Source organism: Hibiscus syriacus, unplaced genomic scaffold, assembly GCF_006381635.1.
Source record: "Hibiscus syriacus cultivar Baekdansim isolate YM2019G1 unplaced genomic scaffold, ASM638163v2 tig00110865_pilon, whole genome shotgun sequence".
Classification (NCBI taxonomy): domain Eukaryota; kingdom Viridiplantae; phylum Streptophyta; class Magnoliopsida; order Malvales; family Malvaceae; genus Hibiscus; species Hibiscus syriacus.
In genome coordinates, this window is record NW_024062894.1 from 1,796,400 (window position 1) to 1,814,565 (window position 18,166).

Consider the following 18,166-nt stretch of genomic DNA (forward strand, 5'->3'; position numbering starts at 1 on the left):
CGAAAGAAACAAAATCCGTTTCAAGAGAAACGACTCAAAGATGACGTATAAAGGAAAATGTCTCAAGCGAGACAAAATTTGTTTTTAAGGGAAATATTCTCAAAGATCGGTGTTTCATGGGAAACTGTCTCAACTGAGACAAAATTCGTTTCAAGGGAAACGATCTCAAAGATGTTAAATTTTTTTTCCAAAGAAACAAACTCAAAGATTTTTCTCAAAAGAAACTGTCTCAAGAGAGTCAAATTTTTTTTTCCAAAGAAATGGACTCAAAAATGGGTCACGTCTTAAATGAGACGAAATTTGTTTCAAAGGAAACAATCTCCCAGGTTGGTTTTTCATTAGAAAATGTCTCAAGAGAGACAAAATTTGTTTTCAAATAAATAGACTCAAAGATGATTGTTTCAATAGAATCAGTCTTAAGAGAGACAAAATTTGTTTCAAGGGAAACGACTCAAAGATGATTTGTTGTTTCATGAGAAAAGGTCTCAAGGAAAATAAGATTTGTTTTAAGATAAACATACTGAAAGATTAAAAATTTTGTTTCCAGTGAAACACTTTCAGAAATGGTGTTTAAAGGGTAAACTGACTCAAGCGAGACGAATTGGTTTTGAAAATCTCAAGTAAGGTTAGTTTTGTTTCAAGTACATCAAATTTAATTTGTATCTCATAGAAAAATGTCTCAAGCGAGGCGAAATTTGTTTTGAGGAAATTGTCTCAAGCGAGAAAAAATTTGTTTTAAATTCTTAAAATTTGTAGAAAAATATCTCAAGCGAGACAAAATTTTGTTTCAATAAAAACACCCTCAAAAGCGAAAGAAAGTCTGCTTGTTCATGCATGTTGAGGAAATGTCTTGATTGTTGACTTCAGGAAGTCAAATAATTGCTTCTTCAAGTTAGAGACATCTGGTCATTTTCAAGCTTTGATTTCCTGAGAGATCAAAATAATGAAATTTTAACTGACTATCTTGGATGTTATGATGGATTTCAAGATGAAATTTATTTGATTTTTTATCGACTTTGTCCTCAAGTAAAGAGAAAAATGTCTTTAATACATATGATGATAAATGTTTTATACAAATTTTATGTATCACGTATGCATATGTATGTATGTATGTACGTAGGTACGTATGTACGTATGTACGTATGTACGTATGTACGTATGTACGTATGTACGTATGTACGTATGTACGTATGTACGTATGTACGTGTGTACGTATGTACGTGTGTACGTATGTACGTGTGTACGTGTGTACGTGTGTACGTGTGTACGTGTGTACGTGTGTACGTGTGTACGTGTGTACGTGTGTACGTGTGTACGTATGTACGTGTGTACGTATGTACGTATGTACGTATGTACGTGTGTACGTATGTACGTGTGTACGTGTGTACGTGTGTACGTGTGTACGTGTGTACGTGTGTACGTGTGTACGTGTGTACGTATGTACGTGTGTACGTGTGTACGTATGTACGTGTGTACGTATGTACGTGTGTACGTATGTACGTGTGTACGTATGTACGTGTGTACGTATGTACGTATGTACGTATGTACGTATGTACGTATGTACGTATGTACGTATGTACGTATGTACGTATGTACGTATGTACGTATGTACGTATGTACGTATGTACGTATGTACGTATGTATGTATGTATGTATGTATGTATGTATGTATGTATGTATGTATGTATGTATGATTTTCTCAATCTGTAAGGAGAATGGTTACGAGAGCAGTCTTTACTCTATCTTTGATTCAGTTTGTCTTTATTTCCACCAGGATGTACTCTTGCAAACCTCGACCTGAGACAATTTATTTTCATTGCCCCATCAAATTTTTGCCCCAAAAATTTAGCTTATCTTGCCCCAGCTTCAATTCTGAGGTTCAGAGAGATATTTGTTGAATTCCAAGATACGCCTCCAGAGATTATCTTGGTTGAAAATGTTTTCTTTCTTTTGAAAACAACTTAACGAAGAAAGAATATGTGGTTTTTCATTGTCAAATAAACTAAAATAATGCCCCTTATTCGGCCTCAAAATTGGAGCAAATCACAAAAATATGAATTCATTGAATATAAAAAACAACTACTCTTTTAATCTTTGATAGTTGCAAATCTTTGACAAATATCAAGATCGAAAGGTTGTTTTAGAGGTTAGTTACCTAAATTTTAGGGTTTATTTCCTCCATTCGGTCATCGTGAAGATCATGGCATGTCTTTTTTTTAGTGGTTTGGCATTTTGATCGGAGGCGAACAAAATGACACACTAGCATAGTCAATTGCTAGACTCTTTAGAACACTTCTATTTCAGTTCTCTAAAATCTTCTATTTGTTCAGGCTTCGTAGGTTCACCTAGTTAAGGTAGTGCAGAAGTATAGGTCTAAAAATAAGATTTCTGAGTGCTCGTGTGAGTTCAACTATAACATGTGTTCCTCAACTCCCTTAGTCCATATTCATCGAAACTCTTTATTTATTAAATTTGATTTAATTTACCAATGTTTGGCTAGCTGAATTCAGCTTTATTGTACATATATTTTATAATTGTCTTTATCAGGCTAGCTGAAGGATTCATGTCGTCACAAAGTCTTTGACTTGACAACCACAGTGGAGCATACACTGGATTGCCAAGTACCCGATCAAAGTCATGGTTTAAATATAATCTATTCATAAAGCCTAGGCTTTCGAGTTTCCTTTATAACCAATTACTTTAGCGGAATAGCTCAGCTTTATTGTATACATATATTTTATATATTCTGGGTACGAATTCTATTTCTTAAGCTCGCTGAGGAAAACCTGTTATAGTCCTGGTGTTTGTTGTAGATCAGAGAATCTTATCGTTAGAGTTCAATTTCCAAGCAACTGACCTAAACTAGATTCACCTACTTGACCATTCCATTTGAGAAGATCCTAATCATCATTGAACGTCATTAACAAAAGAAGAAACCAATTAGTTTTGTAATCTCATGTGCTAGTTGTCCCATTTTGTTCGCTCTTAACACATACCTGAATGCTAAGACTTTCGATGGACTCTTCATGAGAAGAGAAAGTTAGTTAGGTCCCTACAAGAGAAGGGTATATAGTTTGGTGTAACTTAGGATTAGGATTAAGGGGTCCTTGTTTAGCATGAGTTCAAACTTGTTATTTGTCAAAGATTTACAACCTCAATTATTAAAAAGCTTTTAATTATAATGATATTCAAGGAATTCAAAATTAGAATTTGCTCATTGCTCATTTACTAAGAAGGAAACATTTTATTGAAAATATTCGAACATCAAGCGAGTTACAAACATTTAAACATAAGAAGGACAAAAGAAAAACATATTCAAACAAAATGATATGTATGAGAATGCAACAAAACTCCTGATGGATGCCCCAGCTAACTTCCAATCGGAATACCCCATCACACATTGAATGTCAATGCCCCTGAATCGATCAGATCTTGGACCTTGCACTTTAATGCCCCATAGTTCTTAGTGGTGTGCCCTGAGCTCCCAATGTGATAGTTGCATATGGCGTTTATATCATGACCTTCAAGATATAGGGCCTCTCTTCGTTTGGATTGAACTGGAGTCACAATCTTCTTCTCAACTAGCGTTGGGAGTAATTCCTCATATGTCATTGTAAATGGATCAATGCAAGTCTTTTCACGGAAGACATTATGAGGTCTGGTCCCTAGACTAGCAAGATAAGATCCCACGAAGTTAATCTCAGCTCTTTCCTCAATATCAATACTGCTAGTGACTCTAATATGGCCATTATTGAAAGCTCTCTCGATCATTTCTACACACATGACGATGTCAGAAAAACTCTTAGTGGCAGCTCCTATCATGTAGTCGATATATGGAGATTTCAATGTGTCAATGAATAGAGTGATGAACTCTCTTTCAGTCATCGATGGATGTACTTGAGATGCGATATCCCTCCATCGTTGAGCATATTGTCGAAAGCCCTCATCATTCCTCATCTCCATATTTTGAAGAGTTGTTCGATCGGGGGCCATATCAGTCATGTGTTTGTATTGGCCCAGAAAGACACTAGCCAAATCCTTCCAAGAGCGGATTTGGGCACGACTCAATTGGTTATACCACCTAGAAACGGGTCCAATCATACTGGCTTGGAAACAGTGGATCAACATCTGATCATTGTTTGTGTACCCAGTCATTCTTCGAATAAACATCGTGAGATGTGCATTAGGGCAACTGGTTCCACTGTATTTTTGAAAGTCAGGCATCTTGAATTTGGGATAAAGCACCAAATTGGGAACTAAGACTAGTTCTTTTGCATTCATTTCATTCTGAGAGCTCTGTCCTTTCATTCTCTGGAATGTCTCTCTACACCACTGTTTCAAGTTCTTCGGGATTTCATTATTGGCTCTTTTCATCGCATCTGGAGCGGATATATTATGATCAACAGAATTTCCCCAAGGATTTAACACAGTTGCACCAATTTTAGTGACAGAGAAGTATACTTGTTGACTTGGAAGCTTATGGGGTGAAATGAGTAGTTATGGGTTAGCATGTGCCATCACATATTCAGAAGCTTCTTTGGTCGAGGAAATCTTCTCTTTGCCTCTTTCCTGGTTGAGCCCAGCCAATTTTGCTACTATTTGATCCATTAAGTCACTTTGATTTTGCAAGATACGATCCATGATGGCCTTTTGTACCTGCTCCATTTTAACTTCCCACTCTGCTTGCATCTTTTGCAAATTTTATTCCAACTCTTTCTTCAGTTCCTCAAATTTTGTATCCATTTTCAATACTGTGTGAATGCAATTGCATAGTTAGAATCGATTCTTTAGAGTTCCCCACGATTTAATGCATGTAAAAATGTTTAAATGAATGCTATACAGAATGCAAAGATATAAATGTATATACAAAAATGTTGATCCCAACGATGAATATCATAGAACAATTTTCACCATAGATAAAAGCCTTCACATTACAAGTCAGTCCACTTTACAGACATGCCTTCACTTAGATGGTTGAGTTTGAAGTGGATCACTGCTTCATCTCAGATCTTTATTCTTGAAATTGATGCCCCTCAAGCGTTCTGTAACCTAACTCGGTTGATGCCCCTGCGGTGCTGAAGTCAGTGCGTCACTCCTTGGTGGTTAGCGTTGGAATGATCGTAGATAAGAATCTACTATTGGATTACTCATCGAACAGTGGACTATCATATTAGTCTCGAATGTTGCATGATCTTTGAGCTCACTGTTTCGTCTCGGATCTTTGTATTTGGAACTGATGCCCCTCAATGCTCTGTAAACTAACTCCGTTAATACCTCGGCAGTGTTGAAGTTTGTGCTTCACTCCTTGATGGTTAGCGATGGAATAATCGTGGATGAGAATCTACTGCTGGATTACTCCTCGGATCAATGAATTATCATATCAGTCTCGAATGTTGCACGATCTTTGAGCGAGTCTCATTCTTGTATTTTGAACTTCTTTTAGCCTTCAATGCATGTCTATATATGTAACTGCTTGATTGAGAAATTTTATCTCTTCTTGTGAAAATTTTCTCTCGAATATTCCCTTGCGGATCAACATTTTTGCAATAAGTTATGACTATGCAAATGCGATGCACAAATGATGAAAAATGATATAAACAAAAGAAAAGAAATAAGTTAGTATACACAAACAAAAGAAAAGAAATTAGTTAATACATGTAAGACAATCGATGTAGATAAAACTGTTATTCAAAGATGAATATAACACCTACCCAATCATGATATCTACTTGTACATGCTTTAAATAGATAACAATCCTAACCATACATGTTTTCTACCCAAAATGATTAATGAAGAAATTAATCCTAACCGCATGGTATCTAGTTCGCATGTTGTTATTCAATAGAATTTAAAAGGAAAAAAAGGTTCAGAAATGCTCCTCCTTTGTGTACACCTATTTTGGGTACTTACCGACGGACAGAGGTTCGGTATAACTATACCTAGGATTACCATTTTATGGTTCACTAAATGCATGGTTTTGGCTCTAACAGAAAAAATGAACCCGAATTGTCCTTAATGTCGGTGCCCCCTTGGGCTGCCAAACCCTTGATCCTCACCTATTACAGGTTTCGAACAGAACGAGTTCAATTCGAAGGGATTCACTGCCTTATACCCATACGAGGAATAAATCCCTACGAAGGTATGTATCCCATGGGTTATTTGTTAAAACTCATACGAAGAATAAATTCTTACGAGAGTAAAGCATTCAGCCCGACTAACTTGGATCGAAGCTCGTGTCTAGAGCTTATGTTGTGAGAATGCTCGTGATGTGTGTGAGGTGGAGTGTACTTAACTTTTACTCAAAAACATAAAAGAGATAAAACTCGTCAAAAACTTGGATCGATCCGAAAGCAAAAATTTAAATGTTAGTATGACAGTTAAAAATGAAACAATTAAAAACTTCAATAAATGGATCATAAGTTAACTAAAGACTCGAACTCATAATTTTCACCAAAAGGACAATATGTAAGCGACCTACAGCTTGACTCTCTAAAAAAAGTCCTCAGCAGAGTTGCCAAGCTGTCATAACCATTTTTTTAAAAAATAAATTAAATATTATTTTAATAAAAACAATTATGACTTTTATTTGGAAAAATGGGTGATTTATGAATTGATTTGGATTAAATTAAAAGGGAGTCACCATCGACCTTTGGATTATGTAGGTCGAATACCCAAAAAATGTCTTTTTAAAACAGTTTTAAGGAAAATCATTTTTAAAGACAAAAATGGTATGCGTTTACCAAATATTCGATTTGATGGGTTCGGGAGTTGGTTACGCGTGGGGAAGGATTAACACCCCCATAACGCCAAAAAATTGGTACTGAATCGCTTACACTTTGTCATAATGGTGGAAAATATAAATCGAATATAAAGTTAAAATATGATTCGTTTATTGAACGTTGATTAATTTACTTTGAATTATTTAATTAAATAAAATTCTTTAACTGGATAAAAAATCTTGAAATTAGCAATCCTCTGTCAGGAAAGCTATTTCAACTATTTTTTATTTGTTAAAAAATAGTCTTTCATCGAATATGTAAAAGATGCATATCAAATATAAATTACAAATTGACAGTTACGAAAAATAAAATACATAACTTGCATTGTTCAATGTAAAATAAAAATGAATTAACAATTAACAAACTAAAAATTGATTTATTTCATGTTTCATTTAGTTCGAACGTCGTCTTAGATTGTACCACTTCGATCAAGTGATACTTTCTACGCCCGTTCTACAAATATGAGTTCTTGGAATATTCGGATAATGTTAATATTTAAGTAAATATAATAGAAAAAAATATTATGTAATATAAAATATTTACAACATAAAATAATAATTTACAACATGTACATGCATAGGGGATCGAAATGAAAACAAATAAATATTACAAACTGAAATATAATGAGCAAAAAGTAAGTATTTGAAATTATAAAGGATCAAAATAACAAACACATAAACTCAATGGACCAAAATAGTACAAATAGGAATTTAAAGGACTAATATGGCCAAAACATAAACTTACATGGCTAAAATAGTAAAAATAGAAACTTAAGGGTCTAAAATAGTAAAAACATAAATTTAGGACCTAAAACAATAAAACAAAAACCTAAAGGACTAAAATGACAAAAAGTAGAATATTAGGGACTTAAACAATAAAAATAGAAACCTAGAGAACTAAAATAAAAACAAAAAATTAAGGACCAAAATACAAATACAGAAACTTAAAGGGTTAAGCAGAAATTATAAATAAAGCAGAGTTTAGATTTCAAATATTAAATAATACAAACATTAAAAATGAAAAATAGTCCAAAAATAACAATAAGGACTAAAATGAACTAAATAGAAATATAAAGGGGTCCAACAACAATTAAACCAAAATACAACAATGACTAAAATAAACTATATACAAATGTCATGTCCAAATTAGAATGTCAATGAAAATGAACAAGACATTAAAACAGTGGCTAAAATGAAATAATTAAAAGTCACATGACCATATTCATACAATCACATAAATATGTAAGATAAGTGACTAAAATGAACTAGCCTGAAAAGTGTTCTACATAAATATAAATAAACCAAATTACCATGATCTAAGCTTCAATATAAACACAAAAGTATTTAGAGATAATAAAGGACATAATTACAACAAACATAAAATAGAAGCTCAAAATAAAAGTTTCATTGATGATTGATAACACATATTACAAATGTAGAGGGACCCTAAATGTAATTGTCCCCCAAAAAGTGAGAAACACGGAAGAAAGTTACGAAACTGCGAGGACCTATTCTAATATTAACCCATTTAACAAAAACACGCATATCCTTCCCTGAGAAACGACGTCGCATGGTGGTTATGATATAATCCCTTTTAAGGGTTTTCTCTGAAGCCTAATTCATTTTCAAACCTCCCCCAAGCCGCTCTCTTATGTTCTCTCTACTTTTCCTCTTCCCCCACAGTCGAAGAGAAGCACCACAACCTCGACCACCGTGAATCGATGGCCACGAGGTTACATACTCTAAAATATCCTCCTTAAACCACAAACCCCGAAGCCCACTCAATGAAAAAAACAAATCTTAAACTTCAAAAGGTAAGCTTTTTACCTTCGAAGTTTGAATATGGTTGCTATGGTGAAACGAAGGTGGTTGAATCTTCCCAAAAGGTAAGTTTTTATTTCGGTTTTGTTTGGGTTTTTCTTTTCTCTCTTGTTTTTCTTTTCGGTTGGTGGAATCTCTCTGCCTTTCTCTCCGTTTTTTTCTTTCACTCTCCCCGAATACCCGAATGACCCCCTCCTGATTTCCTCTTTGCTTTCTTTTTATCTATTGCTTGTGATTTGATTATTTCATGCCATTTGATGGACTTGCCTTGAGACTGCTACCGTGGGGATTGCATCAGGATAGCATTTGTACTTGATTTCCATTATTTTTATTTTGTTTGGTTGTTTGATATGATTTGGGGTCACTGTTGGATGTAGATTTTGTCGACGGCGGTGGCGTCAGGAGCAACAGCAACAGGCAGCGGTGACAGAACCACCTAAGGTTATGATGAAACCCTAGGTTAGTAGGGTCGGATTGGGCTTGGATCAGGTTGAGGGGCTACTGGATCGGGTCACTGAGTGGTCTAGACCAATGTTTTTAAAACCGGACTGGATCTTAAACCGGTGAAGGTACTGGTTCACTGGTTCAACCGGGTTAAACCGCGGTTGAACCGGTTTATATAAAATAATATTTTTTAAAATTTTACATAATATTCAAAGCAATATTAATATATATATATATATATATATATAACACTCTTTTTAAGTTCACAATATTAAAATGTATAAAAATATCACAAATCATAACATATATAAGTTAAATACCATAATATCAAGTGAAACAAAATGATTCAAATCAACTATAACATAATATTTAAGGTCAATACCTAATGAAATTCATCAACAACTAAATAAAAAAAAGTACATAATTGATACAAGTATCAATCATCATAATATTCATTGAAATTGATTCCCTCAAATTCCAAAATATTGGGAAAAACTTCTTCATTAGTTGAACTACCACCGCCATCACCACTTCGAACTTGAAACTCCATAGCATCACTTTGAACTTGAAAGTCCACATCATCAAGATCTTCATCACCTAGCAATATGATAAATAAATACAAAGTTAAATTTAAATTCTCAAACAATACTTAACAATTAAAAGTAAAAGTGTAAAACATATTAAATAATAAATATAATTATATAACTAAAATAAACAAGCAAAGATTAACTTTCATTGTTTTTTTATGATAATTATATAAGTAAAATAAATTTGGGGTTGAAAAAAATCATAACAAACGACGTCGTTTGGTTTAATTTAAAAAAAAAAGAACCGTCGATTTACAACGGTTTTGGATGCTCCCAACCGGTTCACACCGGTTCCCAGCCGGTTCTACCGGTTCTTTAGCGGTTCATTGCAAAACTGGTTTTGGAGGCTGACAGGACCAGACATGCAACCGGTTCCTGGTTCAATCGGTCGAACCGGCCGGTCCGGTCCGGTTTTGATAACATTGGTTTGGACTGCTTGTGCCTTTGTTGTCTGTGTTGGTGCTGGGCTTGGGTTTTAACCGGAATTGGGTAGGTTAGCTGGTCTAGTTGGGCTTGTATGATGTTTTGGGCCTCGAATGGGCTTGTGTATTGGGCCTCCAATGGGCTTGCAAAATGATGTAATATAATAATAATAATAATAATAATAATAATAATAATAAATGAAATTAAATAGATAAAATAAAATAAAAAAAAACCCGGACAAAAACGGGTGTCTAGAGTCATAGTTTAACTTAAGAACAATATATACAACGAGGTTATTGTGGGTTATATTGTGACAGAAAATAAAATAAAATTAGAAAATACCTTATTGTGAATATAGTTTTGGGCTTCAAAAAGGTGTATAATATCCAACTGTCGAACTAAATATTCGATGTATAGCATAGGCATTGTGGCTCAGCTTCTGTTGATATGTGGATGTGTCATATCATCTTCCTTTAGTTATTTAAAGTAGAAGTCTTTATTAAGAATAGCGCCTTTAGTGAAAGTTTTTCGATTGTTCTGACTAAACTGAAATCACTCTAAACGTTAGGTGACCACAAAGTATAGTTTACCCAAGAAATTAATTCACCTAAAAAAATGGAAATTAATTGGAAAGTTAGAAGCGTGGGCTGCGTCGATGAGTGGGACCCAGTATTCGTGTCGTTTTGAAGAAGCACCGCCAACAAAACCGTCACCCTTTTTCTAAAATTAAAAGGAATTGTGATTAATTAATTGATCCCAAACAGTCACGTTGAGAAATCGATGTTTACCCAATCACAATCCGCCACATTCTACCGTCACGTGAACATTCTGTACGGATGCCTTGGTGGACGGCTGAGAAAAAGATAGAAGAGGGGGGCATCGTGTGACATGTCCGAAGGTGAGTGACAGTTAGGCCGGCGGGTAGTAGGAACCGCGGGTGAGAATACTGAAATCGCGGTTGCTCTACACGTAGTGGAAATTTGTGAAACTGACCGCTTATTACTATTTTTTTTGGAGCTTCGTAGAGTTTGGGCTGCTGACGGACCCTGATTGTTTGTTCGCTGTTGTGGGTCTGGAAAGCTTCGTACGTGGAGGTTTTGAAATCTCAACGATTAAATTACATTTACTTGTTTATAGAAGGCAGCCTATAGTATATCATTTTTTATTTAAATCTAAGTATTTTTAACAAAATAAATATGTAAAATTATTCTTTGTTAAAATAAGTATCTAAAATATTTTTTAATCAAAATATGTACATATCATATTCGTTTTTTCATTTAAGTACTTAAAATATTATTTAATTAATACCACATGTCAATTTTTTTTTAAACTTAGATACAAAATTTGAATAGTTTAGATACCTAAATCTTTTACATATAATACTTTTGGTAATTTTTTGATAAAAAAATAATTTTAGATACTTATTTTAATCAAAAACTACTTTAAGTACTTGAATGAAAAAGATAATATACTTTATGTACTTATTATGATATAAGCCTTTATATAAACGCCTTTAAAAAAAGTTTATATAAATTCATATTTTGATTTATATTAATAAAAAATATTTTGATTTAAAATATATATTTTAGTTTTTAACATTTTCATTTGGGTAAAGTACACAAATAGTTCCCGATCATAGAGCACTGCTTTATTTAGTCAATGACTATGAAAAGTTACAAAATGATCTTTTAACTATAGAGTGTTGCTTTGTTGAGTCTCTCAACTATTAAAAGTTACAAAATTGTTACCTGATTATGCATATGTTCCAAATTCATCATTTTCCGTTAAAAATTGACGACAATCTGAATTGAACGTTAACCTGATGACCGTGATATTATAAAATCTGATCCCAGAATCTCAAACGATTGTTATATCCCAATCATCATGTTAATGTTCAACTCAAAATTTTGACATTTTTAATTGAAAAAGACGAATTCAGAACATAATGAATAGTCGAAGGACTCAACAAAACAACACTCTATGGTCGAAGGGTCATTTTGTAACTTTTAATTGTCGAGAGATTTAATAAAGTAATACTATATAATCAGGGGACCATTTATGTACTTTACCCTTTAATATTTTTATTAAAATAATTTATATTAAAAATTATTAGTTAACATATATTATTAATGTATTGTTTCCATATATGTTTAATTTATCAGCATATTGTATGTCATGTTAAATGATAAAATGCCACATTTCACATCACTTAGAATGATCGAAATTTAGTAAACATGTTAGATAGTCTAACACCAATTAATTAGAATGTTTGATAATTTATAACCAATTTAAAACTTTTTTTTGAAGAAGAAGAACAAATTTAAAACTTAAAACGATAATTTAAGGACGTTTAGTGTGATTTACACGGCATATACAATGCATAACCTATTATATTATTGACTTTGAAAAGATTAACCCTTTATCGATAAATATAATATAGAAATACTGTAAACGATAAAAAATTTAAAAACATAGCTACTGAAAAATTATTTTGAGATCTAAATTATTTAATAAAATATACGTGAATTTCGTCATGTTCATACGATAAGTATTATAAAATAATAAAATTCATCATGTTAATTAAATGAAAATTTTATGAAACTCGTCATTTGCACAAAACGAATTCCAAACACACTATGATGAATGATCTAGATTCCAAATTAAATTTTCAACGCCTATATTTCCTAAAAAATTTCCACTTTAATTATTTAACCAACAAAGTCACTTATTTATATTAGGATCAATCACTAAAATTATTTTAACCCTTTGGTAATTTTGGAAATATAAATATTTTATTTGAGAACATATGTATTCGATATTCAATAAATATAAATTTTATAATATTCTATTTTTATTTAAAATAAGTTAATATCTATTTAAAGATAACATTCAACCATTTAACATTGAACGTTCCTACTCCTAGTTTCATGGTGTTCAAACTCAGATTCTCAAGTAATAACAACAATTTCTTTATCATCGAAGCAGTTTAATTTGTGATGAACAAATATATTAATGTCTTAATTTCTTTAAGAAAAATGTTTTGTTCTTATATTAGTTAGCTCAAGTCTGATCATAGTTCAAAAGTTTAAGTCTTACTACGCACACTCCTTTGTAAAGATCATAGTTTTGTTTTAGTGTAGGCATTGACTGATATCCTGAGGTTTTCTTTAGAGTGGTCAGAAAAACTTTGAGGATGTGCTGCTCACAACCTTAAAAGAGAACAAAACGTTTTACAAACTTGGCTTTTGTTGTTAGAGATTAGAAAAACTTTACTTGACTTGAAAAGTTAATTTTTTATTTGATTTGAAATTCAACTCAAATTAATTTTAAGTTGTAATTTCATAAAATCAACCCGATTCAACAAAAAATTAAGTTAAAGTTGAGTTATAAAATATAATTCTAATAATCCAAATTTTTTTGTAATTAGTGGATTAGTTTTCAAGTTTGATGTGAATCCCTTGATTATGTATGATATGTGTATATTGTTGACACTGGTTTTTGTCCAAGTCATTTTTAATATTATTATGGTTATTAGATTATTTATAGTTTATAACTTTAATTGTTTGTTTTTGATAATTATTATTAGTATGTGAGTTGAGTATTAATTCGTGTAATTAAAAGTTGGTTTATGATGTTTGTGATTTTAAGTTGGTGTTAATATATTAAATATATATAAACAAAATATAGACAGTAAAAAAAATAATACATAACTAATGTTATTTAATACTTTGTTTTTAGGTTACAACCCAAAATCTAAATATTACAAAGCAAACCCACAACAGCAGCCTCACCAACAGAAGCCTACCTGACATCATTCGTTGGATCTGTGCTTGAACCAACGGCCAGATGTGCTTCAGACTAGGGTTTTGGAACCCTAGACCTGCTGTGCAACCGCTGCCGCCGCTGTTGCCTAAGCTAGATCCAGCATGCCGTCGCCGCCACTGTTAATTGAAAAGCCCGCCACCGCCTCCGGTCATCATTGACTACAGTGAAGACAGATCCATCAGAAAATCAAATCAAAACTAATCTCGAAAATCCGGGAGCACCATCATCACCCTTATGCCTCTGCCTGCACCAAACGTGTAGAGACCATGGATATAAACATGCAACAGAGAAGTTGAGAAAAATAGAGGGCAACCATTAAAGATTCGAACAAAAAAACCCAACAAACCCATGCAAAAATCAGAGAAAATGAAAAAAAAAACGGGAGATAGAGAATCGAACAAATAAAAAAAAGAAAAGGGGTAGAAAGGGAGAAAAGAGACTTAGCCTCACTTATTCTCCGATGGGTAGTCAAAGGGCTCACCGAAAATAAAAAACAAAATGGTTTTCTTAGATGCACGACGCTAGAGGCGATTCTAGGATAATTGGGGCCCAAATTCGAACTCAAGGCGTGAATCGACTTCGATCGGTGATCCTCTTTTACTTCTTCGACGTCAACGAGCGAGGATCGGTGTCGATCCGCGATAGTCCTGACGATGGAGGCTCACCGGATTCTGGAAAGCATGAACACTGGTAAGCTTTGGGATATTTTGAGAGAATTCTCTCAACTCATTTTGTTAGGTTACGTTTGGTTCACGGAATGTAAGATTACTAGTGGGAATAAAAGATTACCAGAGAATAGGATTACCGGGAATGTTGTATTTTGTGTTTGGTTAGTTTAGCAGGAATGTAAGATTACCGTGTTTGGTTAAAAGAATAAAAGATTATTATAATGTATATTTGACCAAATTGTCCTTATTATATATTTGTATAATATTACAAATTGTAAAATATTTATATATTTACTTTAAAAAATTAAATTCATAATATTTATATAATTTTTTTACAAAATTAAAGATATAAAAAAGGTTTAATGAAAATGTAAAAAAAATTTTAAATCCTGAACTTTATATAAAATTTTAATTATAGATTTTTTTTGTAAATCTAAAATAATTTAAGGATAAATTTGTAATTTAACTTTCGTAGAATTTTTATTATTCAATGATAAAAGAAGGATATTTTTGAAAAAAAATTTAAGGGCATTTTATTCCAAAACGTCGGTAATGTTACAATACATAAGGGAAGTGAGGTAATGACATTCCCGGTAATATACCCCAAAAAATCTACTATTGATAATAAAACATTACCGGGAATGAGATTCCCGGCCAACCAAACATGGGAATGTAGGATTCTCATCCCATGGGAATCCTTGAACCAAACACCCCTTAAGGTAGAGAAAAATAGGAAGGCTTTGAAGATTTTAATCTTATTTTGGGATTTTATACAACCCATAAAACGATGTCGTTTATGGTAGGGAAAAGCGTGTTTTAGCACAATGGGTTAATTTTATTTTGGTCATCCATGATTTGTAATTCCTTCATTTTGATCCCTGAATGTAAGTTATAATCTTTATGCTTTGAGCTTCGAATTTTGTTAGATTTACATTTTACTTTTTAAATATTGATGGTATGTTTTGATTAAATGTCTGGTTTGAGGAGGTAATTTTAGGCTTATTGCATTTTGATCCTTAGCATTTTTGTATGTAGAAAATGTCATATTTATGTTTTAAGTCCTTTTAATTTTGTTTGCATTCGATTTACTGACTATTTTAATTTGAAATAGTATGAATTAAATGCTTAGATGACCTTCTGTATTTTATTTATTTTATTTTTGTCCATGTATTATTATTATTATTATTATATATATATATATTTTCATATTTTTATATAAATATTTAATATATGATATTACATTATATGTCAACTATACATATTTTTATTATATTATATATGTAATATATTTTATGATTAAATCTTTTCAATGTTTCGGGGTATTTGTGATATCTTCGATTGTTTGACTAATTTACGGAAGACCTCTAAAAATTTGAAATGTCCTTCATATGATTATTTGAATGAAGTTTATAATTACTCAATATTTATTTATAAGATTTGCTTCAATTTAGATAAACACACTTTTATTTTTTATTTTTTTCATATAGTAAATTATTCTAATGAATATATATATTCATTGTGTTATTTTATTTATTTTTAATATTTCATTATTTCAGTTTATTTGTTTATTTTCCATAATATGTTTATATTTCAGTCATCCTCTATATGATATTCATTATTGTCGCACTCATGAATCATACATTTATTTCCTTGTTTTCCAAATTAATCAAAGGTAATGTTGTCTTGCACCATGTGTTAACGAAATTACGTCCAACATGATTGGATTTCAATTTCTATTAATCCACGTAGTAAGGAGACATTCTTCTTAAATTGAGTGAATTAAATCATTCTCATCACGTTAAATATTTTAAAATAGTTTCACTCATTCTTCGAAAAATCATCAAAATAAAATGATCATAATTTAAATTTTGAATTCAAATATATAAAATTCCACTACTTAAACAAGGTATACTTGAGAGGTACTAATTTTGGGTGTTGTGGGGGTGTTAATCATTCCCCACACGTAATCGACTCTCAAACCCTTTAAAAATGAATTTTTAGTAATACGCAGACTAATTCTTATTTTCAATGATTTTTTTAATTCGTTAAAAAGACAAGTTTTTAGGTATTCAATCTACCTAACCCAAAGGTCAATGACGACCCCGAATTTCAAATTAAACTAAAATCCAAATTTTCCAAAATAAAGTGATAATTATTTTTAAAATTAATTTATTTATAAATGGTTGTGACATATCACATATGAAAAACATGAATAAATATATATATATATATATTGTATATGATTATAAAAATCATTTAAATTGAAATTAAATAGTATCATAATATTATAAATATTTACAAATAAATTTAAACAAAATCTCAAAAACTCAACTTGACTCAAATTTTTTTAAATCAAGTTTAAGTTATAAAATAGAATTCATTAACTTGAATAACTTAATTTTTTTAACTTGACTCGACTTGATCAAACGCTCACCCCTACTTGTTGAATACTTATTTTAGGTTTATTATTAAAATAAGTCCTCTATTTAAAAAATAATTAAAAAATATAACTTTTTACACATAATTGAATCTTCCTGTTGTAACCGTCCTTCGGGTGGGCCCATAATCGGGCTTCGACTTAAATAAATGTGTTAGAGCTGCCACCGATCATTTAAAATTAGGTTGACCGGATAACTTAATTGACCATTTTACCTTATCTGCGTTTTACCAAAAATATATAAGATTTGGGAGTCGATAACAGTTAAGGAAGGATTAACACCATTGTACTGCCCTTTCGGTACCAATTTGATTTCTCGGTTATCTTAATTGCAAAAATTGAAGGTTAAATTAAAATTTGAAAGTTCGATCCAAATTACTTACCTTTGACTAAGTTAATATTGCCCTAAAAAGTCAAACTAATGTTAAATAAAATAAAACAAAATAACAAAAAATTAAATTAAAAGAAAAAAATTATTAAAGAAGGATTAAATTGGAAAGAATTTAAAATTGGGGGTCAAATTGATGTTAATTGAGAGCTGCAAGGGAAGAAATAAAAGTTAGGAAGTTAATTCGCAAAATATAAGAAATAAAATCGAGGATTAAATAGAATTAATTTAAAATTCAAGGGCAAATTTACAACAGGTGACTAAAATGAATTTCACATAAAAAATCCAGTGACTGCAGAAATAATTTAAAATTTTCAAAATTACAACCTAGTCCCCTATAAATACCCCTAAAATCACAAAAATCATTTATTTCTCACCCCTTCCCCTAAACCAAACCCCCAAACTCTCTCAACTCTATCCCATCTTCCCCCATCGACCTATGCCCGGTCACCTTCCCTGGTGGGGGTGTCACTGCCCTGGCCACCGTCAATCGCCCCTCTGGCGGCCGAAAAAAATCAAACTATACCCACAAAATCCCCTCGAGCCCATGAACCCAGAACCGAAGTTCAAATGTTCAAATAATGCCCCACCGTCGTAGATCTAAGAAAATATCTTCAATATTTACTTTTTTCCGATGAGATTCGATGATTTCTGGCATCTTTTGGGTTTCTCACGGCCGTGTTCCTCCCCGCCTAGCAGACTTCGACGAAAGTTTGAATTTTTATGATGGTTTTTGTATATTCAAACGTTTTTTTACTTGGCTTGGTTTACTTCGGTTTACTGTGTATGCTTCCT

The 18,166-nt window shown here is 32.0% G+C and overlaps 1 long non-coding RNA gene across 1 annotated transcript; it reads right to left on the reverse strand.

Moving 5' to 3' along the window:
• Positions 1 to 13,756: 13,756 nt before the first annotated feature.
• On the reverse strand, positions 13,757 to 14,620 carry LOC120143982. The gene is made up of 2 exons (XR_005517995.1): positions 14,329 to 14,620; positions 13,757 to 14,122 (listed from the first exon to the last, which is right to left on the reverse strand). It is a non-coding gene; the product is annotated as an uncharacterized LOC120143982 (long non-coding RNA).
• Positions 14,621 to 18,166: the final 3,546 nt, after the last annotated feature.